This window comes from Symphodus melops (assembly GCF_947650265.1).
Source record: "Symphodus melops genome assembly, chromosome: 6".
Lineage (NCBI taxonomy): Eukaryota > Metazoa > Chordata > Actinopteri > Labriformes > Labridae > Symphodus > Symphodus melops.
Genome location: NC_136696.1, coordinates 3,148,689 through 3,154,724, shown reverse-complemented (window position 1 = coordinate 3,154,724; position 6,036 = coordinate 3,148,689).

Genomic DNA, 6,036 nt, shown 5'->3' with positions numbered 1-6,036 from the left:
GCTCAGCCCAGAATAAGCCTATTTCAATAGACACGCACCGAAACACACACACACACACACACACACACACAGAATCACTATCACTCCAGCCTCTCTGCCATATCTGTACCCCACGCCTGGAGGCCAAGAGCAGCCCATTATGGAAAAGCTTTTAATTTGATAACACTGAGAGGAAGGAAAAAAAAAGTGGAGCGCAGGGAGATCTAAAGTGGGTTGGGTGGTTGTGGTTGGGGCGGAGGAGCTGAGGGTGTGTTGAGTAATGTCATTAGACTACGGCTGGCTTTAAGGAATCTCCATTTGTGGAGCCTGGAGGCAGATCAATATGAAGACAGAGTGCGGAGGACGGCTGCTGCTGGCAGCAACAGGAGAGGCCTGCCTGGAATTAAGAGAATTCTGAAAATCCCATTTTGGAGAGAGGCCGGGTCTTCACTCACTCCGCTCCAATCTACGAGTCGGAACTTATGAAAATGATTTGTTCAGAAGAATTGGGACCATGCAAGACTAACAATGGCTTCCCTAGATCTAAAGGTTTATTCTTTTGCTCTGTGGTTGGCTCTCACCCAACCCAAGTACAAATGAGCATAGCACACACATAATTAGCTTCAAACTCAAACACCAGCTGAGTTATCACCGCGTCAGTCCAGGGAACAGTAAGGAAGGAAGAATCATGAGGTATACCGTGAGCCAAAAGCCTCGAGTTCCACACATACCAGACACGTTGGTCCCCGGCGAGCTGACGGCTCCTCAACAGCTCCGAGGCTAAATGAGACGAAAATGCACAAACGCATTTTTGTACGGCGTCCATGTCCCGCAAGGTTTGACAAAACGTTCAGACCTTTTTGATGCTGCGTGTGACCAACAGCTTCAAAACAGGTACCAAAGCTTACAGACCTTCAGTCGTCCAGTCCGACATCACTCAGGTCCTTTTGGCGTCTTGAAAAAGTGCCGACAAAGCCGGAGAGCGGCGGACTGCGTTAAACAAACAGATCTACGTAAACTTTTCTGGACTGAGTCATTGAGAATGTATTTGTGGAAGTTGGACAGTCGTGCAGGAGCTCGTTAGCAATTTTGGGGGGAATTGCAAGCCAGAAAAAAAAAAAAAAACAGTTGCCGTGGTAACGGAAACCTTAGCTGCAACACGTTTTTCTGTTGTTTACACGGGGTGTGTGCACGACTACAGCTTCGCTAAAGATGCGTGATGTACTCTGTGCAGGCAGAGACCGGGGTTTAATTCCATGGTAGAACTTTCCAGAAACCTCGGCTCCTCCGACGCCGGCCAAACCCGACATGCCCAGAATAAGCTACGACACACCGCCGCCCGCTTTGACAAAACCAAGAGAACCGACACAGCGCTCGAGGAAGAGAGCTGTCCAGGCAGAGCAGCAGAGAGCCAATAAAGCCGAAATGTCAGGCACGCTACACAAAGCAGCAAGGATCAATCACAGCAAATTAACCTTTAAGTTAAACATGTGACGCCGAAACACAGAGCGTCTATACATACCTAATAGCTTTGAACATGTAGCCCCTTCAGGGTTAGCACTTCCTCAGCCACCATGTCCCAGCGGCAGACAGACAACAGTCTCCAGGAGGACGCTACAGGGACACCTCGAGACGTTGCTGTACTGTGACACTCTGACAAACGACCATCTGTTGCACGCTGCCGTCCTAACGCCACCGCTGCCTCAGGATCAGAAAATTCAATTACGAATCGATCCGTCGAGGAGCCAACGATGTTACAAAGATACTTTATACTTAACACAAGGCTGCTTTCCTTTTTCAACCAATCCCATCTGTGAATCAGCTTTATTCTGCACACAGCAGACACACACACATGCAGCTTTTCAAATGTTCTTTTATTGTGAAGGTCTCCTAAAAACGTGGCTCAGCAAAGCCCGGTTCTGAGATGACCTGAAACTGTTTCAATAAAGCAACATTCGGGGGTTTCGGACTAAACAGTAAACAGAACTATCCAGGATGGGGGCTTCCCTGAGAACTACAAACCAGAGACAGGCTTAGGCCCAAACCAAACCCAGCCCGTGCACGTCCTCTCCAACCCGGGACCAGCACGTCTCTCTATCTGTGTTTACCGTCCCCAATCTGACGAAACCCTGACATTAAAAAAAAAAAAAGTCTGGGGAAATCTGTTGAGCTGAGACGTTAAGGCCCTGACACACCGAGGAGACGAGACTGACTGAGAGCGAGTGCCGTTCAACGGTCCAATTCTACGTGCTGAATCAGCGTCGGTCGGACTCGGCGCGGCTGAGAGGAATCAAACCGATTGGCTGTTCAGCTCAGCAAATAAGTGCACGAGAAGAAAACGTGACGAAAGCAAGCGAACGACTTCGACTTCTCGTACAATAACCAGACGACACACAATCTTCTCCGTCCTCGTCTACTTCCTGTTTCCCCGATCACAGACTTATGTCGGCTCACGCACGCTCAGAAGATGCATCGTGCAGTCTGCCTTCGTCTGATGGTCTCTCAAAGGCCTTCAAATGAGCACAGCACAGAAGCAAGCAGGCGGTGATATGTGACATACGTATGGATCCCTCTGAACACTGATCTATCAGTGTGATGCATCACTGCTCCTGAGCGTTTCCGACCCTTTGTCTACTTCCAACACTGGCATCCCACATTTCCTCCTTCACATACTTCACTCAACAAGCTCTGCTTCCCATTGGCTGGACCGCATTAAGCTTCTTCCAAAAGAGAAGTCCTAACAGGAACGACATCCAGGAAGATATTTTCATCCTTCATTAAGCGACAGAAACTACAAAACCCACCATCTTTTCTAAAGTCTCCTCGTCTTCAGGAGGAAGCTTTGTTCTGTGCTTCAACAGCATCAAAGGATGGTCCCCTAACACTTAATCAATACTCAATAATCAATACAGGCTCCTCTTACACTTCATTCAGCTGGTCAAAAGGTTTGTTTTCATCGTTTGTAAGAGTTCATATAAAGACAGGACAAAGATCTCTGTCTCAGTCTGATTGTGGGCGGGAGCCCGACTGAAACCAGCCAATGAGCTGCCTGGATGTGTCACGGCCTGTTTGCAGTCTGTCTTAGATCTCTGTGACTCCACGTCGTAGCGCCTGATCCTGAGCATGTCTGCCCACGTCCCCCCCCCCCCCCCTGGTTCAGAACCGGTCTCCGGCCTGACGCTGACCGTCTCTCTGCACGTCCCCCGTGCAGCTGCTCCCTGAGTCGAACTTTGAGCGTGTGTGTTGAACTTTGCGTGCTCTATGTTCATCTGTTCTGGCCCGAGCGAAGGGAAGGAGGATCCTGGCCCGACCCGGCTTAGGGTGGGGGGGGCGGGGGGTCAAGTGGGACCAGGTTCTAACTCAGACTGAGCCACAGAAGCTGTCCTGGACGATAAGGCCTCCTGTGTTCAATACGGAACAAAACATTTAGCATGAAACTATTCTCACTGATGATGCAAAAAAAGAGCCAAAACCTACGTTCATATGTGGAGACTGCATCTCTCACTGTCCCCCTGTTTCTGTTCCCTGTGTTTAAGGGCTCCATCCCTTAAACACAGTGAAGACTCTCCTCTGACTGTGTGCTTACTTTAGCTTGATGCATGTAGTTAAACTTGCAGCGAATGAAAGCTGCTTAGATAAGCTTTGAACGGGCTGCGGATTAACCTTCATTAAGTCGTGTTGCTAAACAACAAACAGCACGACACCTAGACTTCAACCACCTGTACCTCTCTCTCTCTCTCTCTCTCTCTCTCTCTGTAGACGCTACAATGCTAGATACTCACACAGCTCATACATGAAGCTGTTTAACACTCAAATCTGAAATCTGCGCTCTTTGTCCGAGTCGTGAAACATCTGTCCTTCACTACCTTCACTAAAAGACAGACCGGACTGAAACCTTCAAATCCCTCTGCGGTAGCCTCCAGTCACTCAGAACAGGGCGGAGATACGTTACAGATGTCGGGAAAAGTTCCAGCTGTTTTTCAAGAAACCCCGAAGGTCACGACCCCTCCAGCTGCAGGGACACGGCGAGGACAGACGGACGGACGTTAAGGACGCACGTCAACAGGTCCATCTCGCTCATGCAGCTGTGGCCCCCGAGGCGCAGCGATTAACGCCTCCGTCAGATGCTACACCAACCAGATGGTGGAGATGAGCGACGCGGGCAAAGTCCTCTCGCTCCCTCTGAAGCGTAGAGCACGCGCAGGATGACGCACGCGCACGATGACGCACACACATCCAGCGAGACAGTCCACATATGTTTATCATGTGAGCGAGGACATCACGCCCTGCAGCCGAGCTGTGCTCATGTTCCTCCTCGTCGACTTCTTCTACAGCAGCGTGATAGCAACACCGTAACACAACAGGACGTTTAACCTTCGTGCCTGTAACCCATGACTGCAGACGGAGGAGCGGAAGGTTACTCCGGGGCTTCTGGGAAAATAAGAAATGTCCATCATCGGCTCTTTAGAGCGCTAATAAAAGAAACATGTAATCAAGACAAAACGCTTCTTCCTTCATTTTAATCACATCCTGCAAGCCTCCGGAGGAGACTCACAATGTCAAACAAACAAGTCCACAAACAGGGCGCCGTTTACCGTCAGCCAGGGTGGGACACAAATCCCATTAGCAGAGGATGTGTGTGTGTGTGTGTGTGTGTGTGTGTGTGTGTAACTGTAACTGTGCACGAGCAGCAGGGGTCTCACCACACATATGTGAGCTGAAGGAACTGTCTGAGACCCATCGCTGCTGATCCCATAAGCCTGCTGTATGAAGCATTTCTGACAAAAACATGGAGCCGGCATCAAAGCACACACACACACACACACACACACACACACACACACGCACACGCACACACACGTATTGACTCAAATCATAAGCCTGGTCCTTTCACAAGGCATGAGCATCTCATATATCAAAGGACTCCCTCAAACATTGAAAAGCATCCCTTTCAGCCCGCTACATGAAAGAGCGCACTGTGGTGTCTTATAATATGCTCTTTTCTCATTCACACTGCTCAACTTCAAAGAGCGCTTCATCAAGTTGAAACCGTTCGCTGTCCCCGCAGATCAGGAGGTCTTGTCGCCGTTTTCAGCAGGAAATGATCAGGAGGCGGGCGGGCTCATTTTAAATTTGGTACGCTAAACACTTCACCAGATCTGCTCTCTTCACACGCCGTCTGGGCGTCCAAAGCACGGCTGTGAATATGGACCGCTAACATCTGGACAAGTCCTTCTCACCGTGGGAAAGGGCGTGCGGAGCGGCCCGTCTTATCCCGGTGTCTCATCTGGACCTGAACCGGAGTTTAGCTGCCGTGTCAAGCTCAGCGCTTCTCATTTATGGGGAATTATGGAAAAGCGTTGGCTCGCTGGCCGCCCGTTCCCCGCTGCTCACCAGAGCTGGACCTCAGGCTGTTTGGAGTCCCCCTCTCCTCACTCGAAGCATGTGGGCGAACTTAGTGAAGTGGCTAAATTGAATTAGGTGAGCGGAGGGGGTGTGAGAGTGCAGACTGTCAGACTGTTGTTTTGCTCTGGCTGCGCCGCCTTCAGCTGGCTCAGGCTGGATTCTGGGTGAGAGCGCTCTGCAGGAGCCATGTTTCCATTCAACAAGGTGAATATTAGAAACGTGACAACATTTGAACCCCGGGTCGACGTGCTCGCCGTTCAGAGGCAAAAGAAGGACAGGCTCTGTCTGTGGAGTTTCGGGCATCATGAAGACGATTCATGAACAAACAGAAGTGAGCAGAGATGTGACGGAGCAGGTCAGTCACAGGTTGTGAAATACTGCGGGGACAAGTTAGCAGGTGAGGAAAAAGTTGGAAATAAACAATAAAGAATAATTGATTATAATTGGATTATTTTGAAATGACTGATGTGATCAATCCGGTTATAGGTGGATCTGAAACTTAAGAGCACCGTCACACTGGTCATACTCAAGTGTGATAACGTGGTAATACAGCACATGCAGCTCAGTGTACAGACGAGTCCGTGACAGCCACTCGGTGACATATTTGGTGTCATGTTAGTAAAACTTCTCAGTCCCTCCAGGAAGTCGCCA